The sequence below is a fragment of the Notolepis coatsorum genome, assembly GCF_963971535.1.
Source record: "Notolepis coatsorum genome assembly, chromosome: 10".
Classification (NCBI taxonomy): domain Eukaryota; kingdom Metazoa; phylum Chordata; class Actinopteri; order Aulopiformes; family Paralepididae; genus Notolepis; species Notolepis coatsorum.
This window is the reverse complement of record NC_140174.1, coordinates 104,095,161-104,121,112: the sequence shown is the minus strand read 5'-3', so window position 1 is coordinate 104,121,112 and position 25,952 is coordinate 104,095,161. Positions and strand designations below refer to the sequence as shown.

Here is a 25,952-nt window from a genome sequence, read left to right as displayed (position 1 = left end):
ATTATATATAGTGTTTGAGTAGATGTATACTATAGATAGTGTTTGAGTAGAGATCTATTATAGATACTATTTGAGTAGATGTATACTATAGATAGTGTTTGAGTAGAGGTATATTATAGATAGTATTTGAGTAGATGTATACTATAGATAGTGTTTGAGTAGATGTATACTATAGATAGTGTTTGAGTAGAGATCTATTATAGATAGTGTTTGAGTAGAGGTATATTGTAGATAGTGTTTGAGGAGAGGTCTATTATTAGTGTTTGAGTAGAGGTATATTGTAGATAGTGTGAGTAGAGGTATATTATAGATAGTGTTTGAGTAGAGGTATACTATAGATAGTGTTTGAGTAGAGATCTATTATAGATAGTGTTTGAGTAGATGTATACTATAGTATAGATAGTGTTTGAGTAGATGTATACTATAGATAGTGTTTGAGTATATGTATATTATAGATAGTATTTGAGTAGAGGTATATTGTAGATAGTGTTTGAGTCGAGTTATATTATAGATATTTTAGTAGAGGTATATACTATAGATAGTCTTTGAGTAGAGGTATATTATATATAGTATTTGAGTAGAGGTATACTATAGATAGTGTTTGAGTAGAGATCTATTATAGATAGTGTTTGAGTAGATGTATACTATAGTATAGATAGTGTTTGAGTAGAGATATACTATAGATAGTGTTTGAGTAGAGGTATATTGTAGATAGTGTTTGAGGAGAGGTCTATTATTAGTGTTTGAGTAGAGGTATATTGTAGATAGTGTGAGTAGAGGTATATTATAGATAGTGTTTGAGTAGAGGTATATTGTAGACAGATTCTGAGTAGAGGTATATTATCCAGTTGTGGGTGATGTTAAAGGTGTAAACAGCTTTATTCAGTTCAGGCTGAATTAGCTGACAATGATTTAAAGGGATATTTCACTTTAGTAGAACTTCAAAAAATAAATCTGTAATCTTACCTCTATCTAAAGTAATCTACATCTGCATATTGTACTAAAGTCAAATATCCCTTTAAGAGCAGGGTGAACTGTGGAATGACAGTGAGTAAGCAATTTTGGGGAAAGCTGGGTGTAGAGGAATGTGCTGGTTTAGTGAGGTTGAGTGACATATTTATTTGAAGAAAGAAAATAAACCATTTCAAAGCTTTTGTGTAAATTCACCTCGAGGAAACAGTCGAGGTTGTATTGTTTCCTTAATTTCCCAGAGGGTTTTGAAATCAGCAGGTGCTTTGTGTGATTTGCTGTCTATAATGATTTTCGACTGGGAAACTTTTCAATTAATCTGAAGCTGGTGGGGTACATGCAGACACACACACACACACACACACACACACACACACACACACACACACACACACACACACACACACACACACACACACACACACACACACACACACACACACACACACACACACACACACACACACACACACACACTTTTTTTTTTCTCCCCACTTTGTCTCACTCCCACTCTTCTCTTTCTTTCACTCTATTTCCAGCTGTATTTCCCCTTTGCCCACTGGAATACCTCTTTGCCAGCTGCATTTCTCCTTTTCCTGCTGTATTTCCTATTTGTCAGCTGCATTTCTCCTTTTCCTGCTGTATTTCCCATTTGTCTGCTGTATTTCCTCTTTTCCTGCATGCTGTATCTTCTCTTTTCCTGCTGTATCTTCTCTTTTCCTGCTGTATCTTCTCTTTTCCTGCTGTATCATCTCCTTTCCTGCTGTATTTCCTCTTTGTCTGCTGTATTTCCTCTTTGCCTGCTACACCTCCTTTTTGCTTGCTACACCTCCTCTTTGCCTGCTACACCTCCTCTTTGCCTGCTACACCTCCTCTTTGCCTGCTACACCTCCTCTTTACCTGCTACACCTCCTCTTTGCCTGCTACACCTCCTCTTTGCCTGCTACACCTCCTCTTTGCCTGCTACACCTCCTCGTTGTCTGCTACACCTCCTCTTTGCCTGCTACACCTCCTCTTTGCCTGCTACACCTCCTCTTTGCCTGTTACACCTCCTCTTTGCCTGCTACACCTCCTATTTGCCTGCTACACCTCCTCTTTGCCTGCTACACCTCCTCTTTGTCTGCTACACCTCATCTTTGCCTGCTACACCTCCTCTTTGTCTGCTACACCTCCTCTTTGTCTGCTACACCTCCTATTTGCCTGCTACACCTCCTCTTTGTCTGCTACACCTCATCTTTGTCTGCTACACCTCCTCTTTGCCTGCTACACCTCCTCTTTGCCTGCTACACCTCCTATTTGTCTGCTACACCTCCTCTTTGTCTGCTACACCTCCTCTTTGTCTGCTACACCTCCTCTTTGCCTGCTACACCTCCTCTTTGTCTGCTACACCTCCTCTTTGTCTGCTACACCTCATCTTTGCCTGCTACACCTCATCTTTGCCTGCTACACCTCATCTTTGTCTGCTACACCTCCTCTTTGCCTGCTACACCTCCTCTTTGCCTGCTACACCTCCTCTTTGCCTGCTACACCTCCTCTATACCTGCTACACCTCCTCTTTGCCTGCTACACCTCCTCTTTGTCTGCTACATCTCCTCTTTACCTGCTACACCTCCTCTTTGTCTGCTACACCTCCTCTTTGCCTGCTACACCTCCTCTTTGCCTGCTACACCTCCTCTTTGCCTGCTGTATTTCCTCTTTGTCTGCTACACCTCCTCTTTGCCTGCTACACCTCCTCTTTACCTGCTACACCTCCTCTGTGCCTGCTACACCTCCTCTTTGTCTGCTACACATCCTCTTTGTCTGCTACACCTCCTCTTTGCCTGCTACACCTCCTCTTTACCTGCTACACCTCCTCTTTGTCTGCTACATCTCCTCTTTACCTGCTACACCTCCTCTTTGTCTGCTACATCTCCTCTTTACCTGCTACACCTCCTCTTTGCCTGCTACACCTCCTCTTTGCCTGCTACACCTCCTCTTTGCCTGTGCTACACCTCATATTTGCCTGCTACACCTCCTCTTTACCTGATACACCTCCTATTTGCCTGCTACACCTCCTATTTGCCTGCTACACCTCCTCTTTGTCTGCTACACCTCCTCTTTGCCTGCTACACCTCCTCTTTACCTGCTACACCTCCTCTTTTTCTGCTGTATTTCCTCTTTGTCTGCTACACCTCCTCTTTGTCTGCTACACCTCATCTTTGCCTGCTACACCTCCTCTTTGCCTGCTACACCTCCTCTTTGCCTGCTACACCTCCTCTTTACCTGCTACACCTCCTCTTTGTCTGCTACACCTCCTCTTTGCCTGCTACACCTCCTCTTTGTCTGCTACACCTCATCTTTGCCTGCTACACCTCCTCTTTGTCTGCTACACCTCCTCTTTGTCTGCTACACCTCCTCTTTGCCTGCTACACCTCCTCTTTGCCTGCTACACCTCCTCTTTGCCTGCTACACCTCCTCTTTGCCTGCTACACCTCCTCTTTACCTGCTACACCTCCTCTTTGTCTGCTACACCTCCTCTTTGCCTGCTACACCTCCTCTTTGTCTGCTACACCTCCTCTTTGCCTGCTACACCTCCTCTTTGTCTGCTACACCTCCTCTTTGCCTGCTACACCTCCTCTTTGTCTGCTGTATTTCCTCTTTGTCTGCTACACCTCCTCTTTGTCTGCTACACCTCATCTTTGTCTGCTACACCTCCTCTTTGCCTGCTACACCTCCTCTTTGCCTGCTACACCTCCTCTTTGCCTGCTACACCTCCTCTTTGCCTGTTACACCTCCTCTTTGCCTGCTACACCTCCACTTTGTCTGCTACACCTCCTCTTTGTCTGCTACACCTCCTCTTTGCCTGCTACACCTCCTCTTTGCCTGCTACACCTCCTCTTTGCCTGCTACACCTCCTCTTTGCCTGCTACATCTCCTCTTTTTCTGCTGTATTTCCTCTTTGCCTGCTACACCTCCTCTTTGCCTGCTACACCTCCTCTTTACCTGCTACACCTCCTCTTTTTCTGCTGTATTTCCTCTTTGTCTGCTACACCTCCTCTTTGCCTGCTACACCTCCTCTTTGCCTGCTACACCTCCTCTTTGTCTGCTACACCTCCTCTTTGCCTGCTACACCTCCTCTTTGCCTGCTGTATTTCCTCTTTGTCTGCTACACCTCCTCTTTGTCGGCTGTATTTCCTCTTTGTCTGCTACACCTCCTCTTTGTCTGCTACACCTCCTCTTTGCCTGCTACACCTCCTCTTTGTCTGCTACACCTCCTACACCTCCTCTTTGTCTGCTGTATTTCCTCTTTGTCTGCTACACCTCCTCTTTACCTGCTACACCTCCTCTTTGTCTGCTGTATTTCCACTTTGTCTGCTACACCTCCTCTTTACCTGCTACACCTCCTCTTTGCCTGCTACACCTCCTCTTTGCCTGCTACACCTCCTCTTTGCCTGCTACACCTCCTCTTTGCCTGCTACACCTCCTCTTTGTCTGCTGTATTTCCTCTTTGTCTGCTACACCTCCTCTTTGCCTGCTGTATTTCCTCTTTGTCTGCTACACCTCCTCTTTGTCTGCTACACCTCCTCTTTGTCTGCTACACCTCCTCTTTGCCTGCTACACCTCCTCTTTGCCTGCTACACCTCCTCTTTGCCTGCTACACCTCCTCTTTGCCTGCTACACCTCCTCTTTGTCTGCTACACCTCCTCTTTGCCTGCTACACCTCCTCTTTGCCTGCTACACCCCCTCTTTGCCTGCTACACCTCCTCTTTGTCTGCTACACCTCCTCTTTGTCTGCTACACCTCCTCTTTGTCTGCTACACCTCCTCTTTACCTGCTACACCTCCTCTTTGTCTGCTACACCTCCTCTTTGCCTGCTACACCTCCTCTTTGTCTGCTACACCTCCTCTTTGCTTGCTACACCTCATCTTTGCCTGCTACACCTCATCTTTGTCTGCTACACCTCCTCTTTGCCTGCTACACCTCCTCTTTGTCTGCTACACCTCCTCTTTGCCTGCTACACCTCCTCTTTGTCTGCTACACCTCCTCTTTGTCTGCTACACCTCCTCTTTACCTGCTACACCTACACCTCCTCTTTGCTTGCTACACCTCATCTTTGCCTGCTACACCTCATCTTTGTCTGCTACACCTCCTCTTTGCCTGCTACACCCCCTCTTTGCCTGCTACACCTCCTATTTGCCTGCTACACCTCCTCTTTACCTGCTACACCTCCTCTTTGCCTGCTACACCTCCTCTTTGCCTGCTGTATTTCCTCTTTGTCTGCTACACTTCCTCTTTGTCTGCTACACTTCTTCTTTGTCTGCTACACCTCCTCTTTGCCTGCTACACCTCCTCTTTGTCTGCTACACCTCCTATTTGCCTGCTACACCTCCTCTTTGTCTGCTACACCTCCTCTTTGTCTGCTACACCTCATCTTTGTCTGCTACACCTCCTCTTTGCCTGCTACACCTCTTTGCCTGCTACACCTCCTCTTTGCCTGCTACACCTCCTCTTTGTCTGCTACACCTCCTCTTTGCCTGCTACACCTCCTCTTTGCCTGCTACACCTCCTCTTTGCCTGCTACACCTCCTCTTTGTCTGCTACACCTCCTCTTTGTCTGCTACACCTCCTCTTTACCTGCTACACCTCCTCTTTGCCTGCTACACCCCCTCTTTGCCTGCTACACCTCATCTTTGTCTGCTACACCTCCTCTTTGCCTGCTACACCTCCTCTTTGCCTGCTACACCTCCTCTTTGTCTGCTACACCTCCTCTTTACCTGCTACACCTCCTCTTTGCCTGCTACACCTCCTCTTTGCCTGCTGTATTTCCTCTTTGTCTGCTACACTTCCTCTTTGTCTGCTACACCTCCTCTTTGTCTGCTACACCTCCTCTTTGCCTGCTACACCTCCTCTTTGTCTGCTACACCTCCTCTTTGTCTGCTACACCTCCTCTTGGTCTGCTACACCTCCTCGTTGTCTGCTACACCTCCTCTTTGCCTGCTACACTTCCTCTTTGTCTGCTACACCTCCTCTTTGTCTGCTACACCTCCTCATTGTCTGCTACACCTCCTCTTTGTCTGTTACACCTCCTCTTTGCCTGCTACACCTCCTCTTTGTCTGCTACACCTCCTCTTTGTCTGCTACACCTCCTATTTGCCTGCTACACCTCCTCTTTGCCTGCTACACCTCCTATTTGCCTGCTACACCTCCTCTTTACCTGCTACACCTCCTATTTGTCTGCTACACCTCCTCTTTGTCTGCTACACCTCCTCTTTGCCTGCTACACCTCCTCTTTGCCCGCTACACCTCCTCTTTGCCTGCTACACCTCTTTGTCTGCTACACCTCCTCTTTGCCTGCTACACCTCCTCTTTACCTGCTACACCTCCTCTTTGCCTGCTACACCTCCTCGTTGCCTGCTACACCTCCTCTTTGTCTGCTACACCTCCTCTTTGCCTGCTACATCTCCTCTTTACCTGCTACACCTCATATTTACCTGCTACACCTCCTCTTTGTCTGCTACACCTCCTCTTTGTCTGCTACATCTCCTCTTTACCTGCTACACCTCATCTTTGCCTGCTACACCTCATCTTTGTCTACTACACCTCCTCTTTGCCTGCTACACCTCCTCTTTGCCTGCTACACCTCCTCTTTGCCTGCTACACCTCCTCTTTGCCTGCTGTATTTCCTCTTTGTCTGCTACACTTCCTCTTTGTCTGCTACACTTCTTCTTTGTCTGCTACACCTCCTCTTTGCCTGCTACACCTCCTCTTTGTCTGCTACACCTCCTATTTGCCTGCTACACCTCCTCTTTGTCTGCTACACCTCCTCTTTGTCTGCTACACCTCATCTTTGTCTGCTACACCTCCTCTTTGCCTGCTACACCTCTTTGCCTGCTACACCTCCTCTTTGCCTGCTACACCTCCTCTTTGTCTGCTACACCTCCTCTTTGCCTGCTACACCTCCTCTTTGCCTGCTACACCTCCTCTTTGCCTGCTACACCTCCTCTTTGTCTGCTACACCTCCTCTTTGTCTGCTACACCTCCTCTTTACCTGCTACACCTCCTCTTTGCCTGCTACACCCCCTCTTTGCCTGCTACACCTCATCTTTGTCTGCTACACCTCCTCTTTGCCTGCTACACCTCCTCTTTGCCTGCTACACCTCCTCTTTGTCTGCTACACCTCCTCTTTACCTGCTACACCTCCTCTTTGCCTGCTACACCTCCTCTTTGCCTGCTGTATTTCCTCTTTGTCTGCTACACTTCCTCTTTGTCTGCTACACCTCCTCTTTGTCTGCTACACCTCCTCTTTGCCTGCTACACCTCCTCTTTGTCTGCTACACCTCCTCTTTGTCTGCTACACCTCCTCTTGGTCTGCTACACCTCCTCGTTGTCTGCTACACCTCCTCTTTGCCTGCTACACTTCCTCTTTGTCTGCTACACCTCCTCTTTGTCTGCTACACCTCCTCATTGTCTGCTACACCTCCTCTTTGTCTGTTACACCTCCTCTTTGCCTGCTACACCTCCTCTTTGTCTGCTACACCTCCTCTTTGTCTGCTACACCTCCTATTTGCCTGCTACACCTCCTCTTTGCCTGCTACACCTCCTATTTGCCTGCTACACCTCCTCTTTACCTGCTACACCTCCTATTTGTCTGCTACACCTCCTCTTTGTCTGCTACACCTCCTCTTTGCCTGCTACACCTCCTCTTTGCCCGCTACACCTCCTCTTTGCCTGCTACACCTCTTTGTCTGCTACACCTCCTCTTTGCCTGCTACACCTCCTCTTTACCTGCTACACCTCCTCTTTGCCTGCTACACCTCCTCGTTGCCTGCTACACCTCCTCTTTGTCTGCTACACCTCCTCTTTGCCTGCTACATCTCCTCTTTACCTGCTACACCTCATATTTACCTGCTACACCTCCTCTTTGTCTGCTACACCTCCTCTTTGTCTGCTACATCTCCTCTTTACCTGCTACACCTCATCTTTGCCTGCTACACCTCATCTTTGTCTACTACACCTCCTCTTTGCCTGCTACACCTCCTCTTTGCCTGCTACACCTCCTCTTTGCCTGCTACACCTCCTCTTTACCTGCTACACATCCTCTTTGTCTGCTACACCTCCTCTTTGCCTGCTACAACTCCTCTTTGTCTGCTGTATTTCCTCTTTGCCTGCTACACCTCCTCTTTGTCTGCTACACCTCCTATTTGTCTGCTACACCTCCTCTTTGTCTGCTACACCTCCTCTTTGTCTGCTACATCTCCTCTTTACCTGCTACACCTCCTCTTTTCCTGCTACACCTCATCTTTGTCTACTACACCTCCTCTTTGCCTGCTACACCTCCTCTTTGCCTGCTACACATACTCTTTGTCTGCTACACCTCCTCTTTGCCTGCTACAACTCCTCTTTGTCTGCTGTATTTCCTCTTTGTCTGCTACACCTCCTCTTTGTCTGCTACACCTCCTCTTTGTCTGCTACACCTCCTCTTTGTCTGCTACACCTCCTCTTTGCCTGCTACACCTCCTCTTTGCCTGCTACCCCTCCTCTTTGCCTGCTACACCTCCTCTTCGTCTGCTACACCTCCTCTTTGCCTGCTACACCTCCTCTTTGCCTGCTACACCTCATCTTTGCCTGCTACACCTCCTCTTTGCCTGCTACACCTCCTCTTTGTCTGCTACACCTCCTCTTTGCCTGCTACACCTCCTCTTTACCTGCTACACCTCCTCTTTGCCTGCTACACCTCCTCTTTGCCTGCTACACCTCCTCTTTGTCTGCTACACCTCCTCTTTGCCTGCTACATCTCCTCTTTACCTGCTACACCTCCTCTTTACCTGCTACACCTCCTCTTTGTCTGCTACACCTCCTCTTTGTCTGCTACATCTCCTCTTTACCTGCTACACCTCCTCTTTGCCTGCTACACCTCATCTTTGTCTACTACACCTCCTCTTTGCCTGCTACACCTCCTCTTTGCCTGCTACACCTCCTATTTACCTGCTACACCTCCTATTTGCCTGCTACACATCCTCTTTGTCTGCTACACCTCCTCTTTGCCTGCTACAACTCCTCTTTGTCTGCTGTATTTCCTCTTTGCCTGCTACACCTCCTCTTTGTCTGCTACACCTCCTATTTGTCTGCTACACCTCCTCTTTGCCTGCTACACCTCCTCTTTGTCTGCTACACCTCCTCTTTGTCTGCTACACCTCCTCTTTGCCTGCTACACCTCCTCTTTGTCTGCTACATCTCCTCTTTACCTGCTACACCTCCTCTTTTCCTGCTACACCTCATCTTTGTCTACTACACCTCCTCTTTGCCTGCTACACCTCCTCTTTGCCGGCTACACCTCCTATTTACCTGCTACACCTCCTATGTGCCTGCTACGCATCCTCTTTGTCTGCTACACCTCCTCTTTGCCTGCTACAACTCCTCTTTGTCTGCTGTATTTCCTCTTTGCCTGCTACACCTCCTCTTTGTCTGCTACACCTCCTCTTTGCCTGCTACACCTCCTCTTTGTCTGCTACACCTCCTCTTTGCCTGCTACACCTCCTCTTTGTCTGCTACACCTCCTCTTTGTCTGCTACACCTCCTCTTTGTCTGCTACACCTCCTCTTTGTCTGCTGTATTTCCTATTTGCCTGCTACACCTCCTCTTTGTCTGCTACACCTCCTCTTTGCCTGCTACACCTCCTCTTTGCCTGCTACACCTCCTCTTTGCCTGCTACACCTCCTATTTACCTGCTACACCTCCTATTTGCCTGCTACACATCCTCTTTGTCTGCTACACCTCCTCTTTGCCTGCTACAACTCCTCTTTGTCTGCTGTATTTCCTCTTTGCCTGCTACACCTCCTCTTTGTCTGCTACACCTCCTATTTGTCTGCTACACCTCCTCTTTGCCTGCTACACCTCCTCTTTGTCTGCTACACCTCCTCTTTGTCTGCTACATCTCCTCTTTACCTGCTACACCTCCTCTTTTCCTGCTACACCTCATCTTTGTCTACTACACCTCCTCTTTGCCTGCTACACCTCCTCTTTGCCTGCTACACCTCCTATTTACCTGCTACACCTCCTATGTGCCTGCTACGCATCCTCTTTGTCTGCTACACCTCCTCTTTGCCTGCTACAACTCCTCTTTGTCTGCTGTATTTCCTCTTTGCCTGCTACACCTCCTCTTTGTCTGCTACACCTCCTCTTTGCCTGCTACACCTCCTCTTTGTCTGCTACACCTCCTCCTTGTCTGCTACACCTCCTCTTTGTCTGCTACACCTCCTCTTTGTCTGCTACACCTCATCTTTGCCTGCTACCCCTCCTCTTTGCCTGCTACACCTCATCTTTGTCTGCTACACCTCCTCTTTGCCTGCTACACCTCCTCTTTGCCTGCTACACCTCCTCTTTGCCTGCTACACCTCCTCTTTGCCTGCTACACCTCCTCTTTGTCTGCTACACCTCCTCTTTGCCTGCTACACATCCTCTTTGCCTGCTACACCTCCTCTTTGTCTACTACACCTCCTCTTTGCCTGCTACACCTCCTCTTTGCCTGCTACACCTCCTCTTTGTCTGCTACACCTCCTCTTTGTCTGCTACACCTCCTCTTTGCCTGCTACACCCCCTCTTTGCCTGCTACACCTCCTCTTTGTCTGCTACACCTCCTCTTTACCTGCTACACCTCCTCTTTGCCTGCTACACCTCCTCTTTGCCTGCTACACCTCCTCTTTGCCTGCTACACCTCCTTTTTGTCTGCTACACCTCCTCTTTGCCTGCTACACCTCCTCTTTGCCTGCTACACCTCCTCTTTGCCTGCTACACCTCCTCTTTGCCTGCTACACCTCCTCTTTGCCTGCTACACCTCCTCTTTGCCTGCTACACCTCCTCTTTGTCTGCTACACCTCCTCTTTGCCTGCTACACCTCTTCTTTGCCTGCTACACCTCCTCTTTACCTGCTACACCTCCTCTTTGCCTGCTACACCTCCTCTTTGCCTGATACACCTCCTCTTTGTCTGCTACACCTCCTCTTTGTCTGCTACACCTCCTCTTTACCTGCTACACCTCCTCTTTGCCTGCTACACCTCCTCTTTGTCTGCTACACCTCCTCTTTGTCTGCTACACCTTCTCTTTGTCTGCTTCACCTCCTCTTTGCCTGCTACACCTCCTCTTTGCCTGCTACACCTCCTCTTTGTCTGCTACACCTCCTCTTTGCCTGCTACACCTCCTCTTTACCTGCTACACCTCCTCTTTGCCTGCTACACCTCCTCTTTGCCTGCTACACCTCCTCTTTGCCTGCTACACCTCCTCTTTGTCTGCTACACCTCCTCTTTGCCTGCTACACCTCCTCTTTGTCTGCTACACCTCCTCTTTGTCTGCTACACCTCCTCTTTGCCTGCTACACCTCCTCTTTGCCTGCTACACCTCCTCTTTGCCTGCTACACCTCCTCTTTGCCTGCTACACCTCCTCGTTGTCTGCTACACCTCCTCTTTACCTGCTACACCTCCTCTTTGTCTGCTGTATTTCCTCTTTGCCTGCTACACCTCCTCTTTGTCTGCTACACCTCCTCTTTGCCTGCTACACCTCCTCTTTGCCTGCTACACCTCCTCTTTCCTCCTCTTTGTCTGCTACACCTCCTCTTTACCTGCTACACCTCCTCTTTGCCTGCTACACCTCCTCTTTGCCTGCTACACCTCCTCTTTGTCTGCTACACCTCCTCTTTGTCTGCTACACCTCCTCTTTGCCTGCTACACCTCCTCTTTGTCTGCTACACCTCCTCTTTGCCTGCTACACCTCCTCTTTGTCTGCTACACCTCCTCTTTGCCTGCTACACCTCCTCTTTGCCTGCTACACCTCCTCTTTGCCTGCTACACCTCCTCTTTGTCTGTACACCTCTTCTTTGCCTGCTACACCTCCTCTTTGTCTGCTACACCTCCTATTTGCCTGCTACACCTCCTCTTTGCCTGCTACACCTCCTCTTTGTCTGCTACACCTCCTCTTTGCCTGCTACACCTCCTCTTTGCCTGCTACACCTCCTCTTTGCCTGCTACACCTCCTCTCGACCTGCTGTATTGGCTCCAAGGCATGGGTGTGTGCTGAAAGTTGAATGTATGTAGTTGACTCCCTGTGGTTCTCCAAAATCTGTTACAGATATGGGTCTGGGGTCCGCCCTGCTCTGCTTTGCTCTATTTTGGGAATCTAGAACGTTATTGAAGTGCACGGATCGGGGTCAGGAGAAGGAGGGAAGCCTCACACAGAACCCATAGCGTTGATGAAGATACTGGAACAGGTGTGGGACACAGCGATATGAAAGGAGTGGACAGAGGAGATGTGAGATCCAGTGCCCCAGTAAACAAAGCTATTCACCTGTTTCCCATATATTCACCAGTATAACCCATGTTTACTTAAGCAGCCCAGTGGACTATTACACAATACTGCCACAGGTGCTATCAGGCTCCATGTGATGACATCCTATTTACAGTAGTTCATATTTTGCAATTCATTGTGCCTGGATATTTTTTGAATAGTATAAAGATGTGTGTTATGTTTGTGTGTGTGTATTTGAGCGCCCACACACACCTCCGTGCGTCTGTTTTCCTGTCTGTGAGAAAGTGATTAGAAGGAGAGTCGGTGTGAGACATGAGGCTAAGCTGGGCACTGTGGACACTGTGGGGGTTTGTGTTGCTTGGATATCGACCTCAGAGCGCTGGTCCCACGGCACCACGGATACAGCTAAGGGACTCTTCAAATCATCAGGCCTATATCACTGGGAGTATATTTACATCAGGCCTATATCACTGGGAGTATATTTACATCAGGCCTATATCACTGGGAGTATATTTACATCAGGCCTATATCACTGGGAGTATATTTACAAATCATTAGGCCTGTATCACTGGGAGTATATTTACAAATCATTAGGCCTGTATCACTGGGAGTGTATTTACAAATCATTAGGCCTGTATCACTGGGAGTGTATTTACAAATCATTAGGCCTGTATCACTGGGAGTGTATTTACAAATCATTAGGCCTGTATCACTGGGAGTGTATTTACAAATCATTCGGCCTGTATCACTGGGAGTGTATTTACAAATCATTAGGCCTGTATCACTGGGAGTATATTTACACGCGCAGTCGTGCACGCATAATGTGTGACTGTGTATGCGCTTGCATTTGGAAGGAGAGACAAAAACAACACGTGTGTGATGAGTGTGTATCAGTTTGAGTGTCAGTGTGTGTGTGTGTGTGTGTGTGTGTGTGTGTGTGTGTGTGTGTGTGTGTGTGTGTGTGTGTGTGTGTGTGTGTGTGTGTGTGTGTGTGTGTGTGTGTGTGTGTGTGTGTGTGTGTGTGTGTGTGTGTGTGTGTGTGTGTGTGTGTGTGTGTAATGTCCTCTCCATGAAAATGCCCTGCAGTTGATCCAGCCATCTGTGTATCACAGAAGCCTTCTGCTTGGTACTGTTAACTGTGGATGTCCCTCAAACTACACAGAAAGACAATCATTTCTGTGTTTGATCTATGTGCTTTTGTGTGTGTGTGTGTGTGTGTGTGTGTGTGTGTGTGTGTGTGTGTGTGTGTGTGTGTGTGTGTGTGTGTGTGTGTGTGTGTGTGTGTGTGTGTGTGTGTGTGTGTGTGTGTGTGTGTGTGTGTGTGTGTGTGTGTGTGTGTGTGTGTGTGTGTATGTGTGTGTGTGTGTGTGTGTGTGTGTGTGTGTGTGTGTGTGTGTGTGTGTGTGTGTGTGTGAGCAGATTACTACTGAGATAGTGATGTTGTCCTCTGCCTTGGTAACTCCTGCTATCACTCTGATAGTGTTTGGCAAAGAGTATAATTTACTGTCGGATAGATTACTGGGTTCGATGATGATGATGCTCTTCTGACCACTTTGAGTTGAAGGAATATATTGCATTTCAGCCACTGCACAACCGGAGACTGGTGCTCTCTGGATAGAACAATGCAACACGAATAGGTCTCTGGTCTGCTTCACACAGATCCCCTCCAGATATACAGTACAGTATTAGCTGTAGATGTTCTACAAAATGACACACTTATTGAATCAGACAAGGTTCGGGGCTAAGCTCAGACCATTTGGGGTGTCAAGGTGTGGCAGCGTGCGCTGAATTCCTTTTTGAGTCGTTGCTCCTGTTCTGCCTGGAACACTACAGCTTACATTTAATTTAATTTAATTTAATTTAATTTAATTTAATTTAATTTAATTTAATTTAATTTAATTTAATTTAATTTAATTTAATTTAATTTAATTTAATTTAATTTAATTTAATTTAATTTAATTTAATTTAATTTAATTTAATTTAATTTAATTTAATTTAATTTAATAAAGGGATAGTTTGGGCGTTTGGTCTATTTTCTCCACACTCTGTGGGTGAATCTGACATATTCCAGATAAATAAAACATCAAAACTGGATAAACATGTTATATGTTATTAAGGTTTTCCATTTGTCAGTCAAAGGGATACATTTTATGGTTCAGTACCTCGGAGAGCTCATTTTATCTTTACCAAAAAAATTTAAAACATTTCCGGGGCTCTAAACAGGAGAACACAGCTTCCCTATTGGTTACCTTTGATGTCGGACAAGATATGGAGGTGTCAGAACCAAAATGCCACTGGAGGACTGTGCCTGTGTGTGAAGACCTGTGCAGAGAAATGCACTTCTGATTGCAACAATGTGATTTGATTTGATTTGATTTTTATTTGTCTCGAACATAGAAACATAAAACAAGTTTAAAAAACAAAAAGGTAAATAGTCGAAGACTATTTCCATACAATAAGTGTTCGAGAAGGAACAGGGGGAAGTAAAACAACTTATCAAGCCCTGCCCCTTCCTTACAATATTTGACATTATAATTTAATAAAAATTAAAATAATATAACAAATAATAAAAAATAAAATAAAAGTACAGTTTTTTATATATCCAAATATCCAAATGAGAAAAAATAATAGGCAGTCACATTACTGCTCAAGCTCCTGTCTCTTATATGTGTCCATAAGTGCTTGTTTATAGCTACCTTTAAATTGATTGATATCTTTGCTTAATTGTATACTCGCATCCAGAGTGATACCCCACAAACTGCAATGCACATACTTTTAAGAGTTGTACGTACCGTAGGTTGCTTTAAAGCTAATGGCCCTCTAAAATTATAAACACTCACTCTCTGGTAATTTGTTTTTTATTGCCAGAAACATAATTTGTGCAGATTTGAATTTGATTAAGTCCATGCATTTTAATGTTTGACTCCTTACAAATGTGACGCAGGGGGGTGGCATGGTAATCCATTGAACAGCCAGGCTCATGTGAGCTGCAGTGGTTCAGCGAGGCAGCCGTTGGGCTGACAGTGAGTCCCTGCCCCGGTGTCAGTCTCTCCACACACTGGCAGCAGCAAGGGTTGAGGAGGGTGGTCAGGAATTATTGAGATCTGGAGCTGGTCAACAAACATTCAGGAGCTGGAAGTCCTGGAAGCCTAATGCTGCCACAGACAATATAATGAATAACAATTTCCATAAATGTGTTTTCCCCACCAATTTATTCAATAAACTACTGAAATGGCTTACTGTAGCAAGCATCTCTATACCTTTACCCTCATTGAGAATGAAAGGGTCTATGATTATGCAAATTGACAAAAAGCATTCGTTGATTTACCAGGAACTCCAAGTCGGCACCTTATATTCTTTCAAGACGTCAATACAAGTCAACACATTCAAGATGTCAATACTTACTCAGCTTTCTGTGTCTGCTGATGCTAAAGGTGTCAAGTTACCACATAATTAGCCCAGGATAGGTTCAACCTATTAATTAGTCCCTCCAGGATTTAGCAGAGTTTTTTTGTGTGATTATTGCGATCAAAAATAAATCAGCAGCTTTTCTGAAAGATTGAGGTTTTATGTTGATTTTGTGTGATCAAATTGCGGGACTTTCCACAATTTTTACATAAAGAAAAACAGGGATGTCAATATTACCACATACATTTTTGTATTCTATGCTTGCTAACATTAGATAGCAGTGTTGGCCCATGGGGACATTAACGTGTGTTGTCGGGCCTTACAAATACATTACATTTTTGATTTGTTGATAAGAAGGAGCCGTCTGCCAACAAAGATATTGTTTCATCATTGAACACATTTATTCACATGCAAATCAGATTTGAGGGAAATACGGAGAAGCTCTATACCTCTCCAGGGGAAACTGGTGAAAATGGCACTCTGGTGACAAGTTCTGCACTAATAACAATCTGTATAGTCAAAGTCATGCCTCCAAAAAAACATTGAAATAAATATGTTTGAATGGAGGGGATATTTTAAGACTGAACCCAAAGAAGATACTGGAGTACCAAATTAACTTTAAATACTTCATTAATAAGGTGCCATTGATAATGATTGCTTCAGAGTCCCACCGTTACATTGGTAAAGTGAAATACCCTCTTCATTCCCGATAGTCCCTCATTGACTAACAGGAGTGGGAGGGGACCGGTCAATAAACCGGGGCCCTGACAGCACTCCTCCGAGAAAGGAAACCCGTAGGCTACGAAGCAGCAACAACCAAGATATTACACACAACAAGCATCAGCGTCTAATAATCAAATGATATAATAAACGTGTCAAAAAAAAAAAAGACATCACAAATTAGAACTGTCCAGGGAAAAACAGGATTAGTTACTGCATATCCAAAAAAGTCTCTTGCCTCAGCAATTTGTATATGACAAAAAAAATGTCTGTACCCCAAAATCGAGAGATGCAGGGGATCCATGCTGTCATAATTACTTGCTATTACATAGTCCATGTTTTGATTGCGAATAATCATATTTCTACAATGATTAGGGTGTAATTCATTATTTATTATTAGTCTCAACATTATTAAGTTCAGTGATATTTATTCTTTGTTGATTTGATCAAGTTCCCCGGGGAGAGTGAACTGAAAATGTGTGAATGTTTCTCATTAAATTGAATCCAAGTGTGATATTACTTGGTGGGGTGGAGGTAGGAGAGAAGCACAGAGTTCTGTTGGTTCCTATGGAAACAGTTTCGGGTTCAGAAATACGGTTCTGAATGAACAAAGGTTTTTGAAGTTCTGCTTCACAAGCAGATCAAATATAAATGCAAATTAACACGTCGACATTTCTGTGGGAACGACTGATGAAACAATGGTGTCACCTGTGCCAGGACATCAATTCAAACCCTTTGTTCACCGCAATGTTCATTATTGTTCTAATCATTTAAATAAACAAGGCAATGTCCAAGCATATGTCACCAACTAGTTCAGGCATTACAACCGTTCACATTGACAATTGCTATAGACTTTGTGAATTGGCTTCCAAAAATGTCGTAGTGTAGAGGTTTAAGCACTCTCCTCCCACCGCAGAGACTCAAGTTCAATTTCCAGCAGCGGTACCTCCGGCTTTGATAAGATGGATCTGGGGGAGATAGCGTTAACCTATGCACATGTTACACTCTCCCAGTGAAACTCCTCGCTGTCAGGTGAAAAGAAGAGGCTGGCGACTCCACATGTATCAGAGAAGGCATGTGGTAGTCTACACCCTCCCCAGGCTGACAGTAGGGCAGCACAGAAACCAGGAGGGAATTGGCATAACTAAATTGACAGGCAAAATAGCTTTAAATGGTTTTCACTAACCTGACCCTAACTAGGAAAATGTAAGACCTGTCATATTTCTGATTCCCAAAAAGTCAAAATAGGATAACATGTTGATTATAACCTCCATAGTTCCTAAATGCAGTTGATTATAATGACCTGGGAGGGATTTGCCAGACATGACTTAGACCTAATCGTCGTCTTGTAAACCTTTCCACCATCGTTCCCTAATATCTCACTGCTGCTATAGCCTCTGCATTGTCTGAATGCAATGCTGTTGATGGTGAAGGAAACCATCCATTTGTGACTGTAGTAATGCAACAGTCGACAGCGTGGGTGGATGGATAATACCTCTCCCGGCCTATTTGTAATCATTAGCCTAGAGTCACGCTCCTCGCACTGATTAAAGAGGTATCAACTGGCAAAGGGAGACCGGGAGGTCCATCTGTGGAAATATAGCAGTGGGAGGCAGCGATAACAGATCGCTGAGCGTCCCCGCGCTATCCCTCACAATGACCGCCACAAAGACAAAACAAAACAAACAAAAACATATTTTCTCTCATTTGGGAAGGTGACAGAATGACCAAAGACACAAATGCTAAGGTAATGACCATGGTTTACCTGACAGTACGCGTGCAGCCTTAACCCTGTGGAATCTCCGCAATATTTAGTTATGTCTGTATATTTTAATTGGTGGTTTCAAGCATTCAAGTGTTGCTTGTTTGTTTGTGTGTGACCAGGGAGAGAGAGAGAGAGAGAGAGAGCGAGAGAGAGAGAGAGAGAGAGAGAGAGAGAGAGAGAGAGAGAGCTACAGAGAGAGAGCTACAGAGAGAGAGCTACAGAGACAAAACAGAGACGGAAAGTCTCCACACATCACCCCCACCCCCCGTGCTCTCCCTCATGACGGCTGCTGTAAATGACGCCAGAGGGACCAAAACAAACAAAGTAGAATGCAAACAAAAAAAATTCTATTGTGTCATAGGAAACAGGAGTGGAGACAAAGGGAGCACTTGGGTATAAACGTCACAGCGATGAGCGCCACAGTGCGCGGGAGTCTTTGACGGCACGTTCTGTTCCGCTAATTGGAAGGACTGCGTCTTAGCAAACCTGATGCCGGCATGCCAACACTGTGTTCTCGACACATGCTAATCTGTTTAGCACATGCCTCAGGGCAGCCTGGTTCTACAGCTGAGCTGGGGTGCGTGTGCATGCGTGCGTGCGTGCATGTGTGTGTCTGTGTGTGCGTGCGTGTGTGTGTGTGTGTGTGTGTGTGTGTGTGTGTGTTTGTACGGCATGCATCCCAGAACCAGTAGCTTGGAAACAGACATATCATGTAGAGTTTGTTTTAATACTACACACAGTGGGAGGTGTTATGGAGGAAACATTGCTGAAGAGCCAGGCATCTTTTGGTGGGTTTATTGTTTGTTTGTTTGTGTGTGTGTGTGTGGAGCAGATGGAGGTGGGTAAAGAGAAGAGTGTACTACTGTAGGTGAGCTGCTATGGGTTGAATCACCTTCCTCTCCATTCTCTCTTAACACACACACACATATACAGCTGTTTGTTTGTTTGTTTGTTTGTTTGTGTGTCGGAGAGAGAGAGGTTGTAAGACAGAGAGATGGAGAGAGAGAGAGAGAGAGAGAGAGAGAGAGAGAGAGAGAGAGAGTGTGATATATCTTTAGTACTGAACTAATTAAGTATCCCGAGAGGAGAACTGGATCCCTTGGAACACTTGAAACTAGAAACAATCTTTTTGGCTGTCCTACCCTCCCACAACATCTCTCTGTCTCATCTCTCTCTCTCTCTCTCTCTCTCTCTCTATCTCTCTCTCTCTCTCTCTCTCTCTCTCTCTCTCTCTCTCTCTCTCTCTCTCTCGCTCTCTCTCACACGCACGCACGCACGCACGCACGCACGCACGCACGCACGCACGCACGCACGCACGCACCTACTTTGCAAGGCAGCCAGGAGAAGACTCCCCACCTTGGGCCAAAGCGGCCCTCCTTATACCTTCTAGCCCCTCCCATCAGGCTTCACACAGGGGCTACACTTCAATACATTAACAATTTCCTATACACAGGTGCTACACATCAATACATTAACAATTTCCTACACACTATATACAAATGTTTTCAAACATTTGCCTAAACCAAGCAAATATCAACAACAATAACAACTACAACAATTCCGTTCATGTTAATATGAATATTTTACAATAATAAATATATATATAAATGTATGTATGCATGTATGATAGCATGAATGAACGTAGCACTCCCAGCTATGCACCCTTGGTCGGGTGAAACGGTAGAGGAAGGATGAATAATGGAGGGAGGGTTTGACATTCTCAGTACGATAACAGAAGGGAATGGGACATGTTTGGTGTGTGTGTGTGTTTGCGCGCCGCTCCGTCACACACACACACAAACACAACACACAAACACACACACACACGCACACACACAGACAAATAAACAAACACACACACACACACACACACACACACACACACACAGACAAATAAACAAACACACACACACACACACACACACACACACACACACAGACAAATAAACAAACACAAACACACACACACACGAATGCTAAGGTAACAACCACGACCGACTTGATTGCATCTCTGAACCCATGTTGAATCTCAGGAAATATTTAGTTACAGTATTGTATATTTTAATTGGTGGTTTCAAACATAGCATTCAAGTGCTGCTTGTGTATCTGTTTGTTTGTGTGTGAGAAAGGTGGTAAGACAGAGAGATGGAGATAGAGAGAGAGAGAGAGAGAGAGAGCTAGAGAAAGTTGATGTGGGTCTCTATGATTGCAAAATACCTTATTACCATCAATTGCTGTTTGACCCCAGTCGCCCATAGAGCATTGTGTCACAGAAAGCCCATGGCTGTAGTGTCATTAGTGAAGTGTGAAAGGGTTACCAGGCTTTAGCTGTCCTCCTTCTGCCCGTTCTTCAACAGGAGGATACATCTCCATTATGGCAGATATGAGCCATATGCTCAGGTGCCACTCTTGGCTAAGCTGCCATTGTTGTCTTCTGCCATTGTTGTTAATTCCATGTCAGGAATTTACGTACATTCAGATACAACACAAAGAGAAATTGTCTTGGCTGCACACAGTTTAAAAGTTCAAGACTAAGTTAAAGATCCCTAACCACACGTGTGGTCAATATGTATGTTGTATATAATATTGAATAAAAAAATATTTGGTATAGTTTTTGCACCAAAAATGTTCAATTAACGACTGAAAATATCTTAGCAGCTCCTCTACACCTACAGTACAACACAGAAGGTTCTAAACACAACACGTCTTAGTGTACATAATCTTATTATAAGAGATTCACCGGGGGAAAAAGCTTTTGTGCATAGATCACTAGATGTATCAACTTACAATACGAGTTTCACGTTAGTATTTCAAGTTAGCAGGTATTTCCTGGATGAGAGTGTGGCCAGCTGGGAAATAGCGACCACCATAGGTTCACAGGATTAGTTGCATCAAACAGTCAGCACAGATTTGGAGGAAGTACAAAGAAGCGCCTCCCCCCTCTAGGGGAAGCATGCGAAAAGGCGCTCTATCTTTTGGTGAGTTCTGCAAATAACAATCTGCATTGTCAAAGTCATGCCTCCAAGAGGAGTTAGCTGTAGAAGACGTATGTTTTTTAGTGGAGGGGACCTTTAATGTGTTTGGTCACTACTAAAGTGGCTTAGGGATAGGAATTTCAACCTCCACAAAGTCAAAATAGAGTGTGATTGTCTCAAGTGTCTCAAGAGGAACACTGGACCTCTTGGAACACCTGACAAATAAAATATATTTTTGTCCTACCCTACCACAACATTTACAACACAAAGAAGCATCTTCTAAGGTTAATGTTGGTCACCATGGTTTCTTACATTTGTGTTGAGATAAGAAACCGGTTCTAAACACTTGTAACTATACTAGAGGTAATGTTTCCTTCCTTAAAACAACATAGCTTTAAAGCTGGTGTGTTTGGTCTCAACAGTAGCATCTTTAGGCTGTATAGCATTCCTAGCAGTTTATTCTCTCCGTCACGTCTCTCCATCTTGTCTCTCCAGCTCATCTATCCGCCTTGTCTCTCTGTATCTCTCTCCAGCTCATCTCTCTCACTCTCTCCAGCTCATCTCTCTCTCTCTCTCTCTCTCTCTCTCTCTCTCTCTCTCTCTCTCTCTCTCTCTCTCTCTCTCTCTCTCTCTCTCTCCAGCTCATCTCTCTCACTCTCTCCAGCTCATCTCTCTCTCTCTCTCTCTCTCTCTCTCTCTCTCTCTCTCTCTCCAGCTCATCTCTCTCACTCTCTCCAGCTCATCTCTCTCTCTCTCTCTCTCTCTCTCTCTCTCTCTCTCTCTCTCTCTCTCTCTCTCTCTCTCTCTCTCTCTCTCTCTCTCTCTCTCTCTCTCTCTCCAGCTCATCTCTCTCTCTCCAGCTTGTCTCTCTGTCTCATCTCTGTCTCATCTCTGTGTCACATCTCTCCGTCTCATCTCTCTGTCTCATCTCTCTGTCTCATGTCTCTGTCTTGTCTCTCTGTATCTCTAATATGGTCGTTCTTCCTCATTCTTCCCCTGTCTTGCTGTCGTCTAAAGTCCAATGCACACGGCGATTTTTGCCAGGCGACCGATTTATTAAGCCAGGCGACCGACAGAATTTGATCGCTTCCATTGTTATGAATGAGAGAAGCCACACAGCAGCAGATTTTCGAGCGACGATCACGCAGAAACTTCTGTCACTGGCTAAATATCGCCTCAATCCTATTTTTTTAGGCAGACAGGCGACACAGCAAGGACAATGAGGAAATAACATGACTTCTACTGTGTATCATTGTAATATAAATAGAATAGAATAGATAGAATAGAAATACTTGTATTATCCCGTGGGAAATTTGACACTGCAAATCGCTCAACATTTAAACATTTAGACAGGACGATCACGAATTAAATAATAACACAAATCAAATCAAGTTGTGTAGGATAAGAGTAGAGTAAAATAGAATAAAAATGAAATAAAATATACAGTAAATAAATACAGTCAAAATATACTGAGCATGGGGGAAGGGGGGGGGGGGGTACTAGTAGTAAAAAAACAACACAGCAGTGTAAACAAATTTGTCAATATAATTCTCCGCCAATACCGTGTTAAGGCGTGTTTCTCCGCCATGCGTTGTCTGCCAATCACGCCGTAAGGCGTGTTTGAGATCAATATTTCATATTTTCGTCATGGTATTCATATTTCACCCACGGAGTCTTGGCTGATGCTGTCTGAGCCAGCACAACTCTGCAACGCTTCAATACTGCCACCTGGTGGCCGATCAGTGAGTTGCCAAACCGGAAGTGCCGGTTGCAGCTCGGTCCGTCCCCTAATTTCGTCCGGCCACTCGTTTATCGTCCCAGGACTCAAACAGACACCGTGGATATGGATCTTTGCCATAACTCAATAATCGACATGATTTGGACGTGTATTAGTAATATACAAACCGAAAATGGATCGCATTGATCAACATCACATAATTGGGATCTGTTTGCTCCACTCTCATCGCCCAGCGCTACGAGGAGACTGACGTGAGTTTCAGCGTTTTTCTTTATCATTTTCGATATACAAACTGCTCTGATCAATATATCACCCATACTACATAAATCATTTAACGTCGGTCATGGAATTATAAACGACCCCCCCCCCCCCTCCGTTCACCCGCAGATGATCAGTCATGACGTTTAGGACAGTTGACATTTTTAATATAGCATGGATCGGTATCAAACTGCATTTGATAATCTAATATATGCATTTATGCCTATATCTCACGTTCTATGAAATACTGCAGAAAACGATAAAAACATATTTATACTCTAGACGGTATTTTAGTATGAATGTGTGAATGAAAAAGTAAAATGTTCATACATCCTGAACGATAGATAATTGATGTTGAATGGGCCATAGTAATGTCAATTTAGCAATACAATTTAAAAAGTTATAGCCCTGCAAAGAAGGTGAACATCTCCATAGACAAATAGCGCTGGCAGAGGATGGTTTAGGATGGTCAAAGTGGTGGCAGAGAATGGGTTAATTATCTAACTAACTGAAATATATATTCACAGTATTCACAGTGTCACATAAGGTGCAGTATGCATCAGGTAGTGTTATTGTCCGCCTTGGGACAATTTGTCCTATTAGTCCTAGGTCAATGGGTCTCATTCCCGAAAATGTTTCAAAGAGTTATTCTGGAAGACTTATCTTGGAACCACTGAGACAGAATCAATGACAATTCACTCTGAGTCCTGAACGTGCTGGTAATATGTCTTAAGTGGCTGAAACGGTCGCACAAATTATATGATCTGATATCTGCTTGGAGAATGGCATTCTGTCTTAAACTCTAAACGCGCGTTCCCGTTCAGGTCATTTGCATACAAAACAACGCCTCCAGAGCTCCTTATAAGGCAACTAGTGACGCAGCTGTGTGAAAATTGAATGGCGGAAGTGCTTTGCGAGTCTTACGAGCCATCAAAACTAGATTAGATTAATGTATTGGCATCATATACAGCTCGTGGTACACCTGCCGCAGCGCGCGTGCGCGCACACACACACAGACACACGCGCGTGCAGTACTGTATATGAAGAAATGAATGAAATATAATATATATAGCCTACGGCGGGCGTAATGAATGAACGCAGTATGGCTTATTATTCCATAATTAAGCCTATACTGTTCATTCGTAGGCGCACACAAGACTTGTTATGGAATATTAATGCAGTCTATTTCCACCGATTAGCTTTAGTTCTTATTTATTTATCCACTGTCATTTCAGTGTTGGTGTATAGCAGGGGTCGGCAATTAGGTTTGGCCACGGGCCAGATTTTCCCCAAGCCGTTGCTTGGCGGGCCAGGATCAAAAACAATGGCTAATTTAATATACTGATATTGAAAAAAGACAAACGTTTTTCTCTGGTCCGCATCCCCTTAACAATTGTGTGTATTGCGTCGTACTGTATTGTACCCATTCTGCAATCTGTTAAATAAAGTTTTCATTCATTCATTCATGAACAGCAGATCAGTTGTTGCAGATCACCGCGGCGGGTGATGGACAGCAGCTCAGAATGCATGAAAACACGACTCCATACCTTGTTTGTTGTTCAGTCCTCCAAACATGAAACATGTAAAATATCCACTCGCTGCCCTCCAATTCCAGATTGGTGTTGAATGCAGCTACTTTATCTGCCAACTTGAACACAGTTGTCATCATTGCCTCGCTATTGTTGTTGTCGCCACGTATTATGCAGAGAGGACGTCGGCTCGGCACGCAAGAATCACCGACCTGTTGCGATAAACCCGTATTTTAAGTATGGCTCGCATCTCGAACGCGGAAGTGAAAGTGCGTTAGGGACATATACACGTGGCCCGGTGGGACTATTCCATTGGTTCTCCCAGTCCACGTGACCATTTCTAGCATTTCAATTGGCTATAGTGACAGGCATGCTTTTGATGACTACCGGTAGATAGATACAGCTTCACAATAAAAGACACCCTGGCGTCCCGAGTGAATATTTCCTGTGCGTAAAATAAATATCATTCTCAAAATAATCTGACGGGCCAGAAATTATTGCTGGCGGGCCAATGTCGGGCCAATGTCGGCCCGCGGGCCGCCTATTGCCGATCCCTGGTGTATAGGCTATATAGTGTATTTCAATATAAGTTTAATTGATTAATGATATATTCGAAGGAATGCAGGTTTATAGCTATATCAACCCCCTCCAATGTACAGTAAATGACCAAGTATGGTTTTGTCAATATTCCAATGTACAGTTTTGCTTGTACAGTGTAAGTCTATCGCCCACCCACCCCTCCTACCCAACCTCCTCCAACAGTTTCTACGTCAAATGTACTCTCTTTTCTGGACTCTTTTTGTATCACAAACAGTAGGCCTACTGTATTTTCAAATCTGGTATGTCATAAATGTATAGATGTAGCAGTACTGTCTATCTGTGTCGTGTGTGTCATATATGTTATGATGAATTGAAAATGGGGGACCCTGATGTAAACAAGACAAAAGTCTTTCTCTGGTCTGCATCCCCTTAACAATTGTATGTAATTCAGCCGTACTGTACTGTACCCATTCTGCAATCTGTTAATAAAGTTTTCAATCAATCAATCAAACAAAGGTCTGTCCCATTGTATACCAATCAATGGGATACATTGCATGTTGACCTGCATTCTTTCAAATGTATATAATTAATCATTAAAACAGATGTGTAACAAATAAGAAATACAAATTCCACAGAAGGCATTAAATAATAATTATTTTCAATAATTTCACAATAATTGCATAATTGTGTTTGAATATCTGAGTAATTAAAGTAATTATACATTTGTCCAAAATAGCTGGTTCAGATATGGTTAAGCAGCTGCCCTGTGATC

The 25,952-nt window shown here is 44.8% G+C and overlaps 1 protein-coding gene across 1 annotated transcript in view; it reads left to right on the top strand.

The window, feature by feature from the left end:
- Positions 1–25,952, top strand: part of trpm3 (transient receptor potential cation channel, subfamily M, member 3) — a gene marked incomplete at both ends in the record, with an annotated part of 443,339 nt that overhangs the window by 831 nt on the left and 416,556 nt on the right.